Source organism: Artibeus jamaicensis, unplaced genomic scaffold, assembly GCF_021234435.1.
Source record: "Artibeus jamaicensis isolate MK-2021 breed Jamaican fruit bat unplaced genomic scaffold, CSHL_Jam_final contig_482, whole genome shotgun sequence".
In the NCBI taxonomy this organism is placed as follows: domain Eukaryota; kingdom Metazoa; phylum Chordata; class Mammalia; order Chiroptera; family Phyllostomidae; genus Artibeus; species Artibeus jamaicensis.
Window position 1 is genome coordinate 10,533,215 of NW_026521857.1, and position 21,777 is coordinate 10,554,991.

Here is a 21,777-nt window from a genome sequence, read left to right on the forward strand (position 1 = left end):
AGAAGAAAAAAAACATTTCACAACAAGCAAGTCTCCTGAGTAATGTTTCTGACCAAGGAAATTGTTAGGGAATCTATGAAGGATTTGAAATGGAACAGTAGCCATTATTATGTACATACCCTAGATTAAGGACTTCATTTTGTACTCATTTAATCCCCATAACAGCCCCATGACGTAGGTGATGACTTCTCAGTCTTACTAGGTAAGTAAAACCAATAAAAAACTTCACCAAAAGTGAAGTGATTTCTCCAGAGAAATCTAGTTTAAAATGCTGGGTGGTACAACAGACAAGTCTTGCCAAGAATGTGAAGAAAAGGGAACTCTCATGCCCTGTTGGCGGGATTGCAAACTGGTGTAACCACAGTAGAAACCAGTGTGGAGATTCCTCAAAAAATTTAAAAAAATAGAACTACCTAATAACCCTGTAATTCCACATCTGGGTATTTATTTGAAGAAATCCAAATCACTAATTTGAAATGATATATACAGCCCTACGTTTAGTATAATGTTATTCATAATAATCCAGATATGGAAGCAAACTAAGTGTTCATCAATAGACAATTGGGTAAAGAAGATGTGGTTCATATATACAATGGAATATTACTCAACCATAAAAAGAATGAAATCTTAACATTGGTGCTAAGGTGGATGAACCTGGAGGGTGTTATGCTAACTGAAATAAGTCAGACAGACAGCGACAAATACCATATGATTTCACTTATATGTGGAATCTAAAGAACAAAATCAATGAACAAACAAAACTGAAACAGACTCACAGATACAGAGAACAAACTGATGACAGAGGGGTTGAGGGCTGGGTGAAAATGGTGAAGAGATTAAGTACAACTTGGTAGTTATAGAACAGTCATGGGGATGTAAAGTACAGCATAGGGATCACAGTAATAATATAATAACTATTTATGATGTCAGGGATCATTTTGGAAGTTATATAAACGTCTAAATAATATACTGTGATGTGGACCCTGGCCCACAGTGTCCGCAGTGTTATGGGTGAGATGAAACAAATTCACATGGACTACCAATTCCTGTGGAGTAAAAGGGACAGCACCACCACTCTCTCAAGGGGAGAGGGACTCTTGCTTTGACAGGCTTCTATTGGCTTCAATTTGAACAGGAATACAGGGTGTAGAAATAAAGCTCATCAATCATTGTCAGGCAGAAATGATTAAAGAATAGAAAACATTAAAAAAAAAAAAAAACCCTGAGGGTTTATTCTGAGTCAAGGTCAGGTAGTTAAAGGGCCATAAAACTTTGGGGAACAAACTCACTTAATGCTTGGACCCTCATCATTTAAATTGAGGGTATTAGCAAAGCAGGTTTCACAGGGTTTTATGCATTCTTTCATAGGCCTGATTGCCGCAGAGAACCCACCCTTTCCAGCAACGTGCCGCACCCACCTCCAGCATTGTTTCAGGCTTAAGTCAGGAAGAGGAAGTAAGGCAGCTGAGAGATTAGGAGACTTCTTGCAGACCGAATGAGGACTCAGGCTGTGTCAAAGTTGAGGAGCAATGGTCCATCACCCCCTTTTTCTAAAGCCCCCCAAGTCCTTCCTTGAGGATCTGGTCACAACCGTGCCTGTCTTAGGTCGTCCCTCTTTTGTGGAATCTTACCCATCATTGCTAACCAGTCATCCACCTGGGGCCAAGCAGGGTGAGGTGAAAGGGGGCAGAGCTGGTACCCCTACAAGGAAGATAAGCTTTGTCTCCTTAGTGGTTTATGGTCCCAGGGTCTTTTTACTCAGCCTTAGCCATGGTGGGTTATAGCTCCTGAAACCAGGCAGAGCAGTTACCAACAATATTGTACACCTGAAATTAATAAAGAATAATGTTGAGTGTGAACTGTAATTTTTCTTATAAAAAGCATGATAAGGATTCATTGAGTTTCAGGTGTTGGTTAAAGAGGCTCTAAAAATTGGGAAGTGTTAACTCTGGGCAGACACAGATGTAAGAATAAAGTATATCAGACTCCACAAAATCCTAACCCTTTCTTAATAATTAGTTGGTGGGCTTTTTTTTAAAAAAAAAAAAAAAAGAAGATAAACTAATCTTTCATAAAGAAAACAATTGAGCCAGCACAGTGCCATTAAACTTGAAGTCCAGCTAGAAAATACAATGGGGAGTTCATGTGGGCGACTGCATAAACTTCCCAAGATCTAAAACCCATAAGGAAACCAGAGGTATAGCTATGAAAGATAAAAGATTGAAGAGTATCTAAACAAGTCAGAATTAGCCAGATGTAAACTGTGATTACAAACATCCCTGAAATCTAAGTGCCTCGTGACAAGAAAGGTTTTTTGTTTTGTTTTGTTTTGCTCCCACTAACAGACCACTGAGGTTTGGCTGGGGGGCTCGCTCTGGTACCCAGACTGAATCAGCAACCCTATCCAGCACTGTAGCAGATGGGAAGGGAGCACATGAAATCACACACTGGCTCTCAAAGCTTCCACATGGAAGAGACATATAATTTCTGCTCATGTTTCATTGGCCAGAATAAATCACTTGGCCACATCTGATTCAAGGGGGAGTAGGGAATTGTATTCCAACCATGAACCCAGAGGGAGAACGACAAAAATTTGGGGAACGACATGACAGACTACCACAGTGAGGTCTTATGAAAAACAGAAGTGAAAGCAGCCTAAGAAAGGGAAAGTTCTGAAGCTAGGACTTGCATTAGGGGCTTATAATTAGGTGGACATTTGATAACTTATTCATAATGGTAACTAGGAGGAGACTAAAATTTAATTCATAAAATTTCATAAAAAGTGTTGTAATAATAGGTCGATTGACACTGTGAGAAGTTTGGTGAAAGGCACTGTAGGACCCTCTGTGGAATTAGTACTGACGAGGTCACACTGAGACTTCGTAGGGGACTTGTTTATCATCCTGAGGCTTGTTTATCACCTGAGGCTCAGTCAAAGTGCATTATGTTGCTTCTCACTCATTTTAGGTGATTTCAATAGTATTTCCAGTTTCATTGCTGTCAGCTGCATTGGGCTTAAGGAACCTCTTTTGTTATGAATTTACGTACAAAGATTTCACGCATGAGATATGATTCTGCATATTGTTGCTTCTCTGTGCAGTAAAATATCTACTTTTAATCTATTTAATAGAAATGAACTAGATAAGGCAAACATTTTTCATTACTGAAATAACCACTTTTCCAAGGAACATCTGATCTTATAACTGCATTCTCCAAATAGAACAGATTCCTCCCTATACAAAGCGCACATAGGAGAGGTTTCTTAGATCGAGTTTCCCCAGAAACTGATCCTGAGATGAGTAATGGAAAGCAAGTACCTCTGTCTGTTTGGGCTGCGATCCCACAAGGCACAGGAAGGAGAGTGAGACAGGTAAGGAAGAAGCCAACACAGGGTTCATAAAGAGTGGGTTACTGCTGTAGGCAACTGAGGCTCTAAGCTGGGGACTTCTGAGAGACAGTGTAGAATACAACTTAATACAAGCATACTTGTTTTTTATTGTATGCTCAGTTCTAGACCACCACAGTAAAGAGAGTAGCACTCTTGCCTTCAATATGTGAGGGGGGTGGGCGGCGGGGAGGGGAGAAGCAACATCTCTGAGTGCAATATGAGGAGCTATGCCTCTATAATCCTACTACGTTCAGGTGGGGGAGCTGGGGTGTTTTTAAACCCACTTCCCTCCTTGATTCCTTGAGGGCTGCTCTGAGAGCCATTAACTAACGGGCCCTCATCCCTGAACAGGCAAAGCAGGGTCTGGCAGGCAGAAGCCCTTGGTCAGAAAAGCAGAGAAGGGAGAGACTTGCAGTAAGATGTCACTGGACTGCCAGTAGGAATGACAGAGGGTGGACTCCCATGTAAAGTTCCAACATTGTCAGCGCTGAGAGGATACTTGGGTTTCTAAGCTTTTTTGCTCTGATATACCCTTCTTTGAGCCTAGATGTTAACTTTAAAGAAATATTAAAAATATGATGGCATCTGAGAAAAGATGGCATCTTTTAAAAAAGTGACAGTGGGTAGGTCATACATAGAGTGGACCAAGAGTAGAGACAGGGGAGCTCTGACCAGTTAAAGGCCAAGATTCTTGGGAGAATGACGTTATTCACAAGCAGGCTGGGAAAGGGAGAGGCGGGGAACAGCTGACAGGTGTGTTTCATAAAGCAGGGAGAAGGGCTTCTTAAAGCCACGAGGACTTCTCACTGAGCAAACGGTCCTCACCCCTCATTCCTTGGGAAAGAGAAACAAGCTGTGGACATTTTCCAAGGTTGGTGTTTTAAGATTCAATGAGTGCACTGTAACAAGAAGTGGGGTATTGGGTATTAGAAGTCAGAGACTTTCAGTTGATTTACTTTTCAGAGGTAGCAGAATTGTCTCGAAATTATAAAAAGTACTTAGTTTTCCTTATTTTCCCAGCAGACCCCTGAGGACAGGGAAAAGTAAGGGTTTGTTTGGGGGAGGGTAGAATTCTCCTAAAAAGAGAATTCTGGAAGTCATCATAACATAATTAAACAAAGAGGAATATGTGCCAGACAAGAGTGGGTGGGGGCTGTTTTCTCTTTGTGGTTGGTTGTGGTGCGTTCAAGTTCCCTAACCTAAGATGAGGCTTCTGGGCTCCCAGTAGGCAAGTAGCTGCTCAGGAAACCCAGAGCGCCAGGAAGACAAGCGCAGGTGTCTCTGTCCTGCAGGTAAGGAGGCCCTTGCATCCGGAGGCCGGCTAGGCGGGACCGGAATCCTCACTCCGCGGCCTAGTGGCTGCTGGCTGGGATTGGGAGGGCAGGACGCTCGCGCAGAAGCCCGGCCCGACGGGCGCGGCTCCCACGCGTGCTGGCTGCCGCACCCCACCTCACGCGCCGGCCGAAACCGCCGCCCTGCTCCTTCCCCACACCCTCTTCTGTTTGCCGCCTATTTCCTCCCATCCCACTGCCCAGCGCTGCGCGCGTCCAAACTAAAGAATTAACTCATTTTGTTCTCCTAGGGGAGTGGGGAACACGCGTGGTTCCTCCCACTGCATGGGTCGCCCTGAGCACTGTCCGGGACCCGCGGCGCGAGGAGGGGAGCTCTTGGTCCAGAAAAGTCCCAGGAAGCGAGCATCTCTGGTCCCGGGATGCGTTCGTCCTCTCAATCCTCTTCTATTTCCCGTGCCGCGTGCGCGCTCACTCTGGGGGAAGTTGGTTGCAAAGTTTCTGAATGAGGTGTGGGCTCTCGCAAGAGGAGGTCTGGTACGGCGCGGGAGGCGAGAACAGAAGCGCTTCACGCGGCTTCTTTGTTCTGCTTTAGGGGCTACAGACCTGGCCAGGAGTCGTCGGGAGAGTGAGGGGACCGCCAGCCGCGACATTCCGGAGCCAGCAGGGGCTCTTCGCCTCCTCCCGACCTCCTCCTTCAGGCATCTCCCCCACCCCCACCCCCACCCCAGCACTGCTCCCCAGGCCACAAGCTTCCTTCCTTTACCCAAATCCATTATTTCCAAACTTCACTGTCGCACTGAGGTCCCTCGTCTAGGATGGAGAAAGAGGGTGGAGGCGATGGTGCGCTCTGGAGTACCTCCTGGAGGGTGGGTGTTTGCTTTGGAAAGTTTGGGGTTTTTCCTGGGCCCTAGAAACTGCTGCCTCCGTGGGTCCCCATGCTCTCCTATTCTCCCACCTCTGGGCTTCCCCCCTTTTCAGTTCTAATGAGATCTATGAGGAACATGGGCACTGCTCTGAGTCACTCGGAGAGCCTAAGCTGTGGGCCGCACTTGGGATGAGGGTCTAGGCCTGGGGGAGGCAAGGATGGGGACCTCAACTCTGGAGTTCGAGGACTGACTGGTAGAGGACCTGAGGAAGGTCCGTAGCTGTTCCTGGTCTAGGCACCTGATTTGTCAGGCGGTGAGGGAGGGGATGGAAAGAGCATCCCGCTCAGTTCAGACCATCGGCGCCTAGGAGTACAGGACGGGAGGTGGCCAGGGACCCCGAGTCAGATTTTTGGGGCGAGGGAAAGGCAGTGGCCTGGGAAAAGAAACAGGCGAGGAGCGTTTGGCTCCAGGGTCAGAGGAAGCGTGGCCACCCAGAGACCTGCCGTCGCGGATTGCAGTTCAGGCGAGTTCTGGGTCTGAGAGGTGGGCTCGTCGTCCAGGTGGGGATCCGCCCTCGAGTCCCTGGACCGAGTTGCGCAGCGCCAGCAGCAACAGGTACCCTGGAGCTGGGCTTTGTCCTGAGGATTAGAGGGCTCTCCCAAGGGACAGTGTAGTGGGGTGGGTGGGGGGAGAAGAGTTTTGCAACCCTCGGAGCCCCTCTGAGTTGTTTTGGTGTGTTGGGTGGAGGGGTAAATCCGGGTCGAGGAACAAGGATGGAGAGCCAGCGTGTGCCCCACCTCCGATTGTGTAACGCGCCTGTATCTTCTGGGGTTGACCCTCTGCCCTTCGCATTCTGTCTACTGGGATGGTGAAAAACTGAGGGAAACTCAATGCCAAAGTGGATTGTTCACGTTGATTGGCAGGGAAAGTGCGAACAAAGAGGCGCATCTCCCGGAAACAATGATTTTGGAGAGTTCCCCCCGCAGACGTGAGCGGGTTGGGGAGGAGGCGGTATGGAGGGAGGGGACCAGAACCGGCATCTCCGGGGAAAGTTGGAACGAGGTGGTGGGAGGATTGGGTCGGGTCGGGTGGTGTGGAGCTGGGGACTGAGCTGCCGGGCGTCTCGGAGGATCGCGAGCGGGGCGGGAGATGCGGGGAGGGAGGGGGCGGGGAGGGAGGGAGGGGGAGGGGAGAGGAAGAAGGGGTGAGAGGGAGAACCTGCCGCCGCTCGCCGCCTCTTTGTCTGCTCCGGGACCGGGAACAAAGGGGGGAACTCTGATGAACTCTCCTCCCCTCACCCCGGACGCCCGGGTATCTCAGTCTCGCAACTTTGCCACCGCGACTTTCTGCGCTGTCAGGCCCCACAAAAGTGTCCGCGCGCCTTGCGGACTGCAACGGGGGACGTCTCTGAAAAGTGCGACCAAGTGGGAAGAAGGTGAGTGGAGACTGTTGTCTTGTTTACCTCTTCTACCCTGAATGCGCCCGGCTCCCCGCCCTTGGAGTACAGAGGAGTCGTCCAGTGACGAAGTTTGGTTGGAAAGTTGTACCTCCTTTCCCCCCTGCTGCCTTCTCTTTTGTTCTTTAACGAACTTGAACAGATGATTTTAGTTGTTCCTTTTTAATAGGCAGAAGGCAATCAGGCATTTCTCTCAAGTGTCTCTTTATGCGAGGAGCTGGGGGTTTGGGGGAAGGGTATATCCAGGGGGCATTGCCTCGCTTTCCCCTAGTTATGCGCACACGGGAGAGAAACACGCTGAAGTGGATGGGGTCTGTCCACTCTCGTCCCCGCCGCGCCCAGACTTTGTCATGCGAAAGAAAGAGATATGGAGCTGGGGGTCGTTCTAGAACTTAACTGTCTGCGGAGCGCCCAGCAGCCGATCTAACGCACAATGCCAAAGCTGCAACAATAGAATGCAGAAGAGGTGTGGGTTGGAGGGGTGTGGACTCTTGTGTCTGTGGTCCAGGGGGTTAGAGCAAACAGGTAAGAGTTCAGGAAGATTTATTTGGGGTGGGGTAGGTGGGGAAAGCCACAGGTTCCCAACAAGCAGAGATGCAGAGATGGAGGGATGAGGCCTGGACCACTAGTTACAGAGTCGGCCATCCCGTGCGCACGTTAGTTTAACCACCCACCCAGAGTAACCTTGGCTGTCCTTCGGATCCATCCTCACCTCTCTCACTTTATCCTCACCCCCCATTTCAATGGGTTCGAATAGAAAGTGGAACGTGAGCCCTAGGAGATCCTCAGACCTCGCCCTCCGCCCGCCTTTTGTGTTTTAACCTTTTGTTTCTATCTGCCACGCCCGCCCCAAGAGGGGTGGCGGTAGCTGCTCCTGCGAGCGCGGAGGCACTGCAGCCTCCTCCAAGTTAATGGGCAAAGGGGGACTCCCTAACTTTGTTTCCCAAGGAACTTCCCTTCGCAGTGTTTCTAGGTTGGTTCTTGCTCAAAGGAGGCAACCACTCTGCAACTGGTAAACATCTCCACCTTATAGGAAATGTCTTTCAGCGCTTTTCCACAAAAGTTGCTTATTTGTCCTGTCATTTGGTTAATAGAAAAACATTTAGGGACCATAGTTGGGAGTTTGTAGAAAGTGGGCAAAGGTAGTATGCTTTAGATTTTATGATGTGTTGAAATATTAGGAATGTGTGGAACAGTCTTTTCGAATTCGACAATGCGAATGTAGGTCATTATCTTCAGGTATGTTTGTTGGAATCATTCCAAATACCAAGGTAATTTATCACCATCCCGACTTTCCTATCCCCACCCTAGAGCTAGAAGCTTTCCTCATGCCCTTGGACTCTTCCACCTTTTCACTTAGACAGGACAAGTGAAACACCCAACCACAGTCTCTTTTAACTTCTTAAAGTTACGATTTTGTATAGTAGTATCCATTATTTAAAACTTGCAGCTAGAAATGATTCAAGTGCCAGAATTACATACAGCCGTTTTGAATTTTCATATTCAAGGCTGAACTCTGTTAATGGTATGGTTACATTTTTTTAAGAAACTGAGTGTGTAGAGTGGTTGGAAGCTAACCTTAATTAATTTTAATTGTACAGGTGTCGTTATTATTATCAGCATCTAGAAAGCATCACGCGGTGCATTTTCTTGTGGGATCTTTCTAAGAGTGAACATTATGGAAGTGCCGATACGTCATTCCCGGATGAAAAGTTGTCAAACTTTTGGAGTTACTTAAAAGTTAAAATGTTGGAATTGTTTATGACGCCTCCCCTATGTGGATTACTACAATTTGATCACTGGGAACTCTCCACCTTAAAGAAGGTACTTTTCTTTTTAAATACTCTACAAGTGCTTCTTCATTTTGGGGCTGGTGCCATTAGAGAATTGGGTAGTTATTTTGAGCTTTGCCTGATCAAAGTGATTTATAACTTCAGATTTCCTTGTTTCGAACTGGTTTTCGTAGGTCCTTTTTCATTTGGAATGAGAATTTGGGTACTTCTGATGAGATTTTATTAATTTTACAATATATCCTTCATCATCAGCACATACAGAATGTGAATTATGTGTCACTGAGGAAAGTTATGTAACAATGATGCATCCAGTATGCAAATGTGATTGGGATTGGTTTTGTTTTTAAATACGGTAGTGAATGTTTCTACATTTGCAGAACTTTTGTGGTTTGCATTATTTTCTTTTCACTTTTGAAATTTCATTTTGCTAAACAAAATCCAAAAGGAACCAGAAATAGATGAATTCCTAATAACCGGGAATCAATGTGATAGTACAAGTTCTAACAATGAAAACTTGACTGTGTAATACCAAGGAGGATGTACATTTGTTTAGTCTTTGTGGTACACATCAAGTTTTTACAGCATTCATTAAGAGTCTTATATTCCCACTTTTAAGTCTTACAATTAATTTTTGTCTATATCTGTGATAAAGCAGTTAAAAGTTTGCATAAATACTGTTGGTAATATAAAAGTGTTTTTGACACCATCTCCACTTTTCTTGTTTAATGTTCCTTGTTTGCCATGGAAAGTGAGAGTTTTCTTTGTTTAAAATGTATTGTTTTGAGTTGATTTAAATAGTAAGATTTGATTTTCAAAATGATTCAAGTTCTAGGTGGTTTTAAATGGTATAGATGGAGAATAGATGTATTACTTTGAGAAATGTTAAGATCTGGTCAGAGAAGATCATTGGGAATTGGCAATGTTTTTATCCTGCTACAAGTGAAAAACTATTCTGGTTTGCTTTTTTTAGTTGTATAAACTTGGAAAGGATACTTAATCATTCTGCACTTTAGCTTATCATCTATAAAATGAAGGTTAGGTTAAAGAAACTAAGAAATCTTTCACCTTTAAGACTGTGTGATTTGCTGACTGCGTCTATGATTAAACTGTATCCTCTCTTGAGAAGTTTCTTTTTAATTTGTCAAACAACAGTGGAAAACTTCATGTATTTTAATAATTATTTTGTATGAATTCTGAGCTCATGGAGTATTAGTTCAGGTAATACACATTACATTTAATTTTCTGTGAGGTATGCTCTTGGCAAAGTGTGTCGTCTGGAAATGTCCAAGTTCCTCAAATGTTTTCAACGGGAGTTTGTTCGGCTAGAACAGTTTTGGGGGGCAGAGAGTGCCATCTTATTTCTCATCAAGTGTTTTCCCTACAAATGTCAGAAGTTAATATGTTTGAATTTATTCTAGTGGCCACCCAGAGTGGGCCTCAGAGGTTTAGAAATAGACTTTGGAATGAAACACCTGAGTTTGGATCCCAGCACAGGCGACTCACCGTGATGCCTTTGGCAGGTTACTTGCTTTCCTTGGGTCTCTGTTTCCTGATTTGTAAATGGGGATCTTAACACTAATCTCATGGGGTGGATGTATTTTTTAAAAGCACCTACCAATATGTAAGAAAAAAACTTAACAGAGAGCTAAGTATCTCTAAACATATAGTAAAAGGTACTAGTATTGCCTTTCACAATGAATTAGTGATATTTCCTGACTCCCAACTTTCTTTGTTGGCTGCCTTACAAGTTTCAAACCACATTAACCAAAAATATTCACTGAAATATTCACAGTCAATTTGGTTAGAGTTTTTCACATATTTAAAGGTTTTTCTCTGAAAATGTGTTCTGTTCAAGTATTTTATCCAGTTAGGTGTGGATTAATTCATTTTGATAAACATTTATTAAATGGTACTACACGTAAGCATGTTGCCAGAGGTCATGGCTTCATCTTGGAATTTGTGGCCCTTCCATTTCCTTATAGAAATTTCTGTGAAACGAGAGAATAGCAAATTTGTAGAATTAATTTACTGAAGTTCTCTGTTTTCATTGTTATCAGTGATGAATAGATTGAGATACAGTTAAAAAATTTTGTTACTCACTTTTCAGCTACATTATAAAGTGATGGTTCAGTGGTGTCTTGATGAGGAGATGAAGAACTATTGCACATTTTCAGATACTTGCTGTTGTACAATGGTCCTTATTTAAATAAAAAACTCACAGTTAGTGGAAACGACACTTAGAAGACTAGTCTATCATGGTGAAATGAAGTTTAATGTCCTGGATTTTCATTTTATGGATTTATAATTTAGCAAGGTACATTGCCTTCTCTGAGTGATTATTTAGTTTGATGAAAATTATATTCATTTACCCTTAGAAGTTTCTGATGGAAATGTTAGGGTACTGCTTCTTCTCATTTGTAATCTACCGGCAGATAGTTGCTTAGAAATGATCATGTTATTAAAAAGAAAAATATGAAATAAGTTAATATTTTAATGAGAAAATAATTTCCCCAACATATATCCAAAACTTTATGTTTGTGGACCACATCTATTTTAATCATTAGTATGGCAACTACTAATATAATAATTTGTAATCACAGAGTTTAAACTGGTAAATTTCTTTACTTTTGTATATGATGCCAATTCTTAAGTTATAACCAAATATACTTAATATACTTACTTTACTGTAAGTATCCAATTTTATAATCTTGGCTATTTAAAACTGTTCATTGGTGTGTATTAGTTTGAATTACTGAAACCTGAACAATCCACCAAGGCATTTAAACTTATATAGGAAGAAAATCCAAATATTCATCTGTATCATCTAAAAATTATGAATATGGTACATACTAAGCATCTTATAAGTAAATAAAAAAAAACATTTATTTACCTTTGAACTTTATAATAAGTCTAGGACGTGATCACCAGAATATTTTGAGTAGTATTTCCACTTATTTATTTACTATGAGTTTCTTAAGGTACAATAGGTATTCCCAAATCATTTTGATTTGCCTCGAATTTGCTGATTTTAAAATGCCAGTCATGCCCTGGCTGATGTAGCTCAGTGGATTGAGCGCGGACCTGCGATGTGGTTTGATTCCCAGTCAGGGCACATGCCTGGGTTGCAGGCCAGTTCCTAGCAGGGGATGCATGAGAGGCAACCATACATTGATATTTCTCTCCCTCTCTCCTTCCCTTCCCCTCTAAAGATAGATAAAGAAAGATCTTTAAAAAATACATAAAAATAAAATGCCAGTCATTTCTAAGAATTTTGATGGTAGTTATCCTTATTATTGTTTAAGATAAAGATGCTTAGACATATATCACAAAACTATGAATCCTACTCTGTTCAATCATTCTTTCCATATTCACCTTTTAAGTAATATTTATGTAGTAGCTTCCATGCCTGGGCACTGTTCTAAGCCCTGAGGATACATAAGACATAAAAATTCCCATACTCTCAGAGCTTTTACTTGTGACAGTGAAATACATGTTTCAAGGCAGCAATTGTTTCTGAGTAAAATAAACCAGGGAGATAAGAGAGTGGGAGAGAAGAGGGTGGCAATTTTCTTCTCTTTTTTCTTTGTTTTAAAGATTTTATTCATTTACTTTTAGAGAGAGGGGAAGGGAGGGAGAAAAAGAGGGAGAGAAACATCCGTGTGCGAGAGAAACATTCATCCGTTGCATGTGCTCCGACTGGGAATCTAACTCGCGATCTTTTGGTTTGTAGGGTGACACCCAACCCTCTGAGCCACAACAGTCAGGGCAGGGGTGGCAGTTTTCAGTGGGATGATCAGGGATGACCCAGGATGACCTCATGGAAAAGGTGACATTTGAGGAACGCCATAAAAGAAGTGAAGAAGTGAGCTATGTGATGTCATTGGGTAGAGGAGTATTCAGGCAGAGGCGTGGCAAGTGCTTGGTATATCATTGCAAGGCAAGGAGGGTATAGCGGCTGGGGCAGAGTGAGCAAAGGGGAGGGGATGACAGGAGATGAGGTCCTGGAGGAAATGGGAATATGGTGAGCAGATCACATGGATCCTTAAAGATCACTGTGAGGACTTCTGATTTTTCACTGAGGCATATGGGGTTCCACTGAAGGGCTTAAACAGTGATTGACCTGGTGCAATCAGTGTTGTAACAAGACAACTCTGGTTGGTGGATGGAGACCAGATCAGAAGGTGTGCAAGGGCAGAAACAGGGGGATCAGTTAAGAAGCTATTTCAGGTATCCAGTGAGAGGTGATGGCTACTTTGGTGACAGTAAAAGTAGCACGGAGGTAGTGAGAAGGGATTGAATTCTGAAGTTACTTTGGCTGGAGGATTTACTGGTGGATTGAATAGGAATCATGTGAGAAAGAAGAAGAGTCAAGTATGATTCTGAGGTTTTTTGGCACAAACACCTCAACAGACCAAATGCACATTAACCGAGATGCAATGGGATCTTGAGGTAGAGGAGACCAGAAGCTCGGTTTGGACACATTCATATTAAGATCTGTTTTAAGCATCTTGGCAGTTCAATACCCAAGCCTGGTTTTGAAAGAAATTTAGAGATACAAGTTTGTGAGCTGGAAAAAATTAAATGCTATTTAAAGCCATGAGACTGGATGAGATCACCAAGGGAGTGAATATAGAAGGAAAAGAGGTCTAGATGCTAAGCCTTGGGGCCCTCCTGATTTAGAATGGGGAAGATGAGAAGAGGCAGGTAAAGAATAGTGAGAAGGGGCTGCCCCTGAAGTCGAAGTGCAGTGAAGCAGGTGTCTCCTAGAAGAAGGCAAGGTCATCTGTGTCAGGTGCTGCTGATAGTTTGAGCAAGAGGACAATTGGAAATAGATCTTTGGTTTTAGGCATTTGGGAAGTCAGTGCTCATTGGTAGGCTTAACTAGGGTACTTTAACAAATGGTGAAAGATATCTTTTTCCTAATTTGTGTAGTCTGTTATATACCTTTATAACACAGGTGGCAAATACAAGGCCCGAGGGCCGAATCCTACCCTCCACCATGTTTCTACCATGCAGCAGGGCCGAGCTCTGGCTTAACCATTAAGGAGTAGGTACATTTATAGTCCTAAAATTACATTCGACCCTTTGAAGGCAACCATGAGGCTGATGTGGCCCCTGGTAAAAATGAGTTCGACATCCCTGATTTATAAAATCTTATCTATTCTAACTAAAACTAGTAAGGACTTTCTTTTTTATTTGTTGATTTAGGGAGAGGAATTAGGTGGGGGTGAGAGAGAGAGAGAGAGAGAGATCCATTCATACATTGATTTGTTGTTCCGCTTGTTTATACATTCATTGGTTGATTCTTGTATGTGCCCCAAATGGGGATCGAACTGCAATTTTGGCTTATCAGGGTGATGCTCTAAACAACTGAGCTACCTGGTCAGGGCCTAGTCAGTACTTTCTAATTGATAAAATGCTTTCACATATGTTATCTTAGAGTCTAAGAGAGATGGGATGATAATATCTATGTTTATCTTACAGAAGAAGAAATTGAGACTCAGAAGTAAAGTGATTTGTCCAAAGTCTATATGAGATAGAGCTGTCTTTTAACTTCAAATCCTTTGCCATTCATGATAGGGGAGATAGGAATAGTAAAACTAATTCCAATATAGTGTGATAGAGGTGATAATAGCAGTGTGTACAAAGTATAGGATTATATCAAGGGAGGGGGGATTATCTTTGGAGTCACAGGAGATTTTCCTGAGTTAGGATATAAAAGATGCATTTTAACATGTGGCAAAGTCTAGGCTTGGAAAAATATAATGTGCAAAAACATGGAGGGATGATAACTGGAATGTATTTGGGATGCTAAGACATTTGATTCATGATGAACTTGAAGGAGAGTGAGTGGATGAGAGATAGGCTGGAGTGCCAGCAAGTGCTAGTTCAAGCTTGGGTTGAAATAGGGTTTTTTTTTCCCCCAAAGATTTGATTTATTTATTTTAGTCAGAGGGGAAGGGAAGAAGAGAGAGGGAGAGACACATCAATATGTGGTTGCCTCTCATGCACGCCCTACTGGGGACCTGGCCTGCAACCCAGGCATGTGTCCTGACTGAGAATTGAACTGAGGACCCTTTGGTTTGCAGGTCGGTGCTCAATCCACTGAACCACACCAGCCAGGACTGAAATACAGCTTTAATAAAACAAATTCTAGGTACCATCTTAAATGTCCTTCATATCACAAAAGATAGTTACACACAGGGTCTCCCGTGTCATATAAGATAGTTATACACAATCTAGTTAGAGATGTTTGAATGTATGTACTTCACCACAAATGCATTCATTGTCTTAGTTTAGGCTGCTTATGAACAAATTTCCTAGTCTGGGTGGCTGATAAGCAACAGAAATTTATTTCTGATGGTTCTGGAGGCTGAGCAGTCCAAGACAATAGAGTCAGTGTCTGCTGGGGGTCTGTGTACCAGTTCATAAACAGTAGTCTTCTTGCAGCGTCCTCACCAGGTGGAGGGTCTCCTGGGGTCTCTCTAATAAGGGCAGTAATCCCATTCTGGAGGGCGCCACTCTGCTGACCTCACCACTGCCCAAAGGCCCCACCTCCACGTGCCATTGTATTGCAAGTTAGTTTTCAATGTCTGAATCTTGATGAACTCTGGGGGCATACAAACATTTAGTCAATAGCAGATATATTTTCAAAATTCTATTCTTCCTTTGAAAGTATATGTGCATGTGACTTGCATAGCACTGAAGGGGCTCTGGTGATTATTTCTAGTCTGTATCAGTCAGACTCTTTTGGCATCAAGTAAGAAAAGTGGCTTAAGAAGTAAGGATTTATTTTATTTTTATTTTTTTAAAGATTTTATTTATTTATCCTTAAAGGGGAAGGGAAAGAGAAAAGGAGAGAAATATCAGTGTATGGTTGCCTCTCATGGGTCCCCTGCTGGGAACTGGCCTGCAACCCAGGTATGTGCCCTGACTGGGAATCGAACCGTGATCCCTTAGTTCACAGGCCCTCGCTCAATCCACCGAGCCATACCAGCCAGGGCAGGATTTATTTTATTTATCCATTTTTAGAGAAAGGGAGGGAGAAAGAGAGAGAGAGAAACATCAGCGTGTGGTTGCCTCTCATGTGCCCCTAACTGGGGACCCACGCATGTGCCCTGACTGAGAATAGAGCTGGCCACCCTTTGGTTCGCAGGCCAGCACTCAATCCACTGAGTGGCACTAGCCAGGGTGAAGAGTAAGGATTTTTATTTTATTTTTTGGTTTCACATTAAAGAATTTTGGAATAGGAGCACTCCGGGACCGGCTAATTTAGCAGCTCAGCCATGTCATGGCTCCTGCTGAGCTGACTTTCTCCTTCTGGTCTTGAGGGAGCTGCTGCAGCTTCAGGGTTACCTCTCCACCCGGGAACCAAAGACGGGAAGATAGAAAGGGTTGAATCATTGCCATGTATTTTTATATATATTTATTTATTTTAAATGTCCTCTACTCGATGATTTCTTTGGGTAAATGTACAGAGTTGTGCAACCTTCACCACTTTTACAACTTTCTTTTTTTTTTTTAACATTTTATTTCTTCTTTTTATTTTTAGAGAGAGGGGAAGGGAAGGAGAAAGAGAGAAAGACCAATGTGTGGTTGCCTTTCCCGTGCCCCCACTGGGGACCGGCTGCAACCCAGGCATGTGCCCTGACTGGGAATTGAACTGTGACTCTTTGGTTCGCAGCCCGTGCTCAACCCACTGAGCTACACCAGCCAGGTTTTAAAAAATATTTATTTATTTTTAGAGAGAGGGGAAGGGAAGGAGAAAGAGTGGGAGAGAAACATCAATGTGTGGTTGCCTCTCAAGTGCCCCCCACTGGGGACCTGGCCTGCAACCCAGTCATGTGCCCTGACTGGGAATTGAACTGGCGACTCTTTGCTTCACAGGCCTGTGCTCAATCCACTGAGCTACACCAGCCAGGGCTTACAACTTTCTGTCATCCCAAAAATATCTCCTGTGCCCCACTTGCAGTTAATTTCTGATCCCACCCGATGGTCTCAGGCAACCACTAATATACTTTCTCTTTGTATACATTTGCCTTCTCTGAACTTTTCATACATTGATGGAATTGTACAATCAGTGGGGTTTCTTTTTGGGGGGGTGTCAGTGGGAAGGGTCTGGCTTCTTTCTCTTACCGTAGACTTTTGGAAGTTCATCCATCCTGTCACATGAATCAGCGACTTGTCCCTTTTGTTGCCTGACTAGCATTCCATGACATGGATCTTACATTTTGCTTTTCTGTCCACCAGATGATGGATGTGTGGATTATTTACATTTTTTAGCTGTCATGAATAATGCTGTTGTGAATGGTTTTTCATGGACATGTGTTTCATTTCTCTTAGATATGTAGGAGGCAATGTGCTGTGTTATGTGGTAAATGAAAACTTTTTAAGAAACTGCCACACTCTTTTCCAAAGTGGTGATGCCCTTTTACAGGTTTGAGTGTTCCACCCACACTTTATGAGGGTTCCAGTTTCTCCACATCCTGGTCTTTCATATCTTTTTAAAAGTAAGGAAAACTTTAAAGAAGTCCACAGGAGTCCTTCCAAGGTAACAGCAGAAGCTCATGACAAAATTTACTCACTTAAAAAGGGAAATGGGATTATTCTGAGATGCTTAGACTGATCCACGAACACCCTGGCCCATAATGCCCACCGGTACCCGGTGTCAGAACGAGACTGAAGGGGAATGGTCTTGAGTAGGTAACCCACAGAGTCAGCCGTATGTCCGTGTGTCAGGCTCAGGAGTATTATTGATTTAAAGAAAATAGAGCCGAGTTGTATGACGATTATGATTGAAAAGGTGGCCACAACTCAAACAGAAATAAGCTGTTCTATTGAAATTCAGGTTATTCTCTGTTTATCCCATTAAAAATTTCTGAAAATTGATCTGTCCAAACTAATAGCAAAACAAGCACACAGCCTTGGTGGCTGACTCTGGGCAGTTGCTAAGCCCAGCATTCCTTTCCGATGAAGTACCATGTAACTTTTCTGGCATCCCAGTAACAGTTTTTTATAATCTTGGGTAAGTGTCAGTTAACAGCCACCAAATTCTTAAGAAAGACATTTAGACAATGGTTAGTGCTGAAAAACTTGGCAGCAACTTGGCAAAATAATTTGAGCTTGGATGAAAAATAAATCAATAAGACTGTATTTTCATAGTTTTATTATTCTTTTATTAATTGTTTGTAAATATATCTTGCATTGTGAGGTACAACATACATAAAGATAAGTAACACTGTCCGTGTAGGATATTGATGCTTCCCGCTGTTGCAAAATCCAGAACATGTGGGTCAACATGTTTATTTCAGTGGAGTGATGGAGTTCTAAATGATTCATGCTTGAAAAGTCCCTGAAAATCTGAATCAAAATTTTTGGTAATTAGAATGCATCAGTACATAATTCTGATAATTTAGCAGAGTTACAGAGAATTGTGGTGGGAAATTGTATTGGAAATGTTTCCTGTGACATTCATGCTCTTAAGATTACTTTATTTTTTTCTTCAGATCCTAGAGTAGGTACCAGTATAGACTACAATACTAGAATTTTGTAATTGCCATTTTAATACTAATATTTTGAATTAAACAGTGACTTAAAAAAATCTAAACAACAATGCTAGTAGCTCTCTCATAATGGGTAGTTTCATTCCAGAGACAGAGAAAACCAAGAAATTTAAGTTTCTTAATTATTAATCTTAGTGGGAGTAAAGTGTACATCTTAAAATTTACCATCCAGTTTTCTATTTATTAGAGAAGTAATACCTATTACTGAAACCTCAGACATTTGTGCTGCAATTACTTATGCATCTTTTTACTTGATTCTCCCTTCAATCCCATCTAATAAATGTTCATAGCACCCTCACTGCACAGATAAGTAAACTGGGATTCAGAGAAGTATCCAGCCCATTACCAAGGTTATTACCATCCAGGTTATTACCCTGATTACCAAGTAATCAGGCTAATAAATAGAACAATACAAATTCTGTAATGAGGGACCAGCAGTGGGGATGAGGATGAGAGAATATTTCCTTAAGAGGTACTACTCAAACTAATAATTTTCTTTCATGTTGATATAATTTACTCTTTTTTTAATCCTCACCCGAGGATATGTTTTTTATTGATTTTAGAGCGAGAGGAAGGGAGAGCGAAAGAGAGAAACGTTGATGTGAGAGGGAAACATCGATCGGTCACCTGTGCGCACCTGCAACCGAGGTGCGCGCCCTGGTTGGGAATCAAACCTGCAACCTTATGGTGTGTGGGCTGATGCTCCAACCCATTGAGTCACCTGGCCAGGGTTGATTTATTCTTATTTTGAATATACTGTGAATATATTTGGGGGCCCAAACCCTTGACCATGCTTAAAAAGGAATGGTCTGTTCTGCTGGTGTTTTTAGATTCCAGAGAGATCGTGTTGCAAAGAACAGTTGAGAAGCCAGCATGATGGTAATGGTGAAAGTAGTCATGGTTCAAGAGTTTTACTTGTTAGATTTTAATGGGGTGGTGTCATTCTTTGTAATGACCTCTCAAAGGATGATATATAATCATGTTAACAGAATCCCCATTCTGTAATAAAAAAAGAAAAGATTTTTGGATCATCTTTTCATCTTGTTTTTTCTTTAAGTCAGATTTCCAAGGAAGAACTTTGAGGAAGTTTACAATTCCTGAATTTAAACCCTGAGTAGAAGACCTTCCTGTGGCTTCAGTTTGTTATGTCCCTGAACTTAGGTCTATCTTAGGTTGGTCAGTCTACCTACCTACCTATCTACCAAAAGGGACTCTATACAATGTCATGCTCTTTTTTTTTTAAGATTTTATTTATTTATTTTTAGAAAGAGGGGAAGGGAGAGAGAAAGAGAGGGAGAGAAACATGCATCAGTTGCCTCTCATATGTGCCCTGATTGGGGACCAAAACATATCCTGGACATGTGCCTTGACTGGGAATTGAATCAGGGACTGAACCTGCAACCCAGGCATGTACGCTGACTGGGAATCGAACCAGCAATCTTTTGCTTTGTGGGACAATACCCAGCCAACTGAGCCAAACCATTCAGGGCTCAATGTCATAAGTGCTAGCTCCTGTTCTGGGCTGTCTACCCACTGAGCAGCCGCTCTGGACTGCAGGAGCCTCTAGGGACTCTCTTGTCCTTTTAGATTAGGCCTAGGCCAGAGGTAGGCCTGGTCGACCTGGTCCATCTCTTCTTTCCCCCATCCTAGAACTGGGTCTTAGTAGCCTTCTGGATCTTATTGCTCCAACAGAGGGTAGAGGACATCTTCTCTGAAAGCCTAAGCATAACTGGGCCGAGCTGCATATGCTTTGCTTCCTTTCCTCTAGGTCTGGGTATTCCTTATTTGAACTTGGCCCTCTGACATATTGGAAGACTTCCCGAGTGGCTGCTTTTCAGTACTGGCCTGGAATGAAGAAAGGAATGTGAACCTCCCTCAATACTTCACAGCAGACTTTCCCTTGCCTACACTTTTTGTGGCCCTCATTTTTTGTCCCTGAGGCTCATTTTGGCCTGGGCCCATGGCTTCACAGCTCGCGTTTAGATTGGAAAGTGAGCCCTCAATTTTACAGTGATTGACCTAAGCTATTAGAGTGCATAATTGAGATCTTTTCACATTTTTTCATTGGGATGAAAGTAAGATGTAAAAGAAGAAGTCTAAAACTTAACCCCCCTAAGCTAGCCAGTCTGGCTCTTTGGCCCTTGTGTGGTGGCTCCATGTTCTACTCCTTGTTCTATTTGGCTCCCTCCACAGAGTAACCATTGGAAAGCCGCCCCTTCCTGTCTGCTCTCTTACTCGGGAAAAATACCACACTGGACTGCCACACTCGGGATGCTAGTTAATAATGGGAGACCAGTGTGGAATGCAGAGCCCACTAGGGGTTGGAGCAATGAGTTATGTGACAACCGTGTTGAAATGCTTCCTATTGTATTTGGTTGGCCCTCAGCGATTGAAATAAAAACATGGTAATGTAACAAAAAACTGCTAGCATATGTCTTCAGCTTCTATTTTTTGTAGGTTAGTATAGTTCAAATAATAAGTAAACTTCACTTCTTCTCGTTCTGTCTTCAGGATAAATAAACCTTGGTTCTATCAAAATAAATTTTCGGCATTTGTTTCAGTGTGGGAATTTGGGTGAAAGTTCATAGAATGTTGGTTTTCAGAAATTTCTGTTGAATTTTGCCTGATTCTGCAGCCAAATTTTGTTTTAAAAATTGGAGTTGACTGTAATGATTAAAAACCATTCCGGTAAAACGAGGACTTCCGCCAAGATGGAGAAGTAGGTGGAGGGTCCACCTCGCCTCTGTGCACAACCAAATCTAAGAACAACTATTTTTAACAGCAGTCACAACCAAGCCACACGGAAAATCAACAATACGGAGTCCAAAGGACAACTAGATACTCGGCTGGACCAGTACGAGGAGCGAGGCCAGCAGCGGAGCAGGTTAGCAAGAAAAAATTCCCGGGGCGGTGCGTGGGGCGCGCAGGCAACCGAGGGCTGCTCGCCAGCGAGCTGGCTGCCGGAGCGCACAGGGAAGAGGCGCGGTGGGTCGCTCAGTCGCGCGCATTTACGTGCGGAGAAACCAGTGAGAAGGGAAACCCGCGCGGTGCAGCAGGCTCGCAAAATTAGGATCGGATAAGCAAGCCCGAGGCGTGTGAGTGACTGGATGCGCTGGGCTAGCGGAGAGGAACGCCATTGCTCCCTCTCTGACCCCGCCCCCACACACAGCGTCACAAACCAGCGACCTGGGTCGCCCTGTCCTGGTAAACAACTAAGGCTTCGCTCCGCTCACTAAACAGCACGAATAAACCAAAAATGGCTCTAGAACAACTCAGAGCCCCAGAACCGATAGACCTAAGTGATGAAGAAATAGCCAGTCTTTCAGATGCACAGTTCAAAACACTGGTTATAAAGATCCTTACAGAACTGGTGGATTTTAGTCACAAATTAGAGAAACATATGGAAGCTAAATTAATTG

General features: G+C 43.1%; 1 long non-coding RNA gene across 1 annotated transcript in view; it reads left to right on the plus strand.

Annotated features, from left to right (window-relative positions):
• The first annotated feature begins 6,786 nt into the window (after nt 1-6,786).
• The window catches only part of LOC128627898 (uncharacterized), a 337,323-nt gene continuing 322,332 nt past the window's right edge, over nt 6,787-21,777 (plus strand). The window contains exons 1-2 of the long non-coding RNA XR_008392191.1: nt 6,787-6,981; nt 8,604-8,826. This is a non-coding gene — a long non-coding RNA (uncharacterized LOC128627898). The remainder of the gene's footprint in view (nt 6,982-8,603; nt 8,827-21,777) is intronic.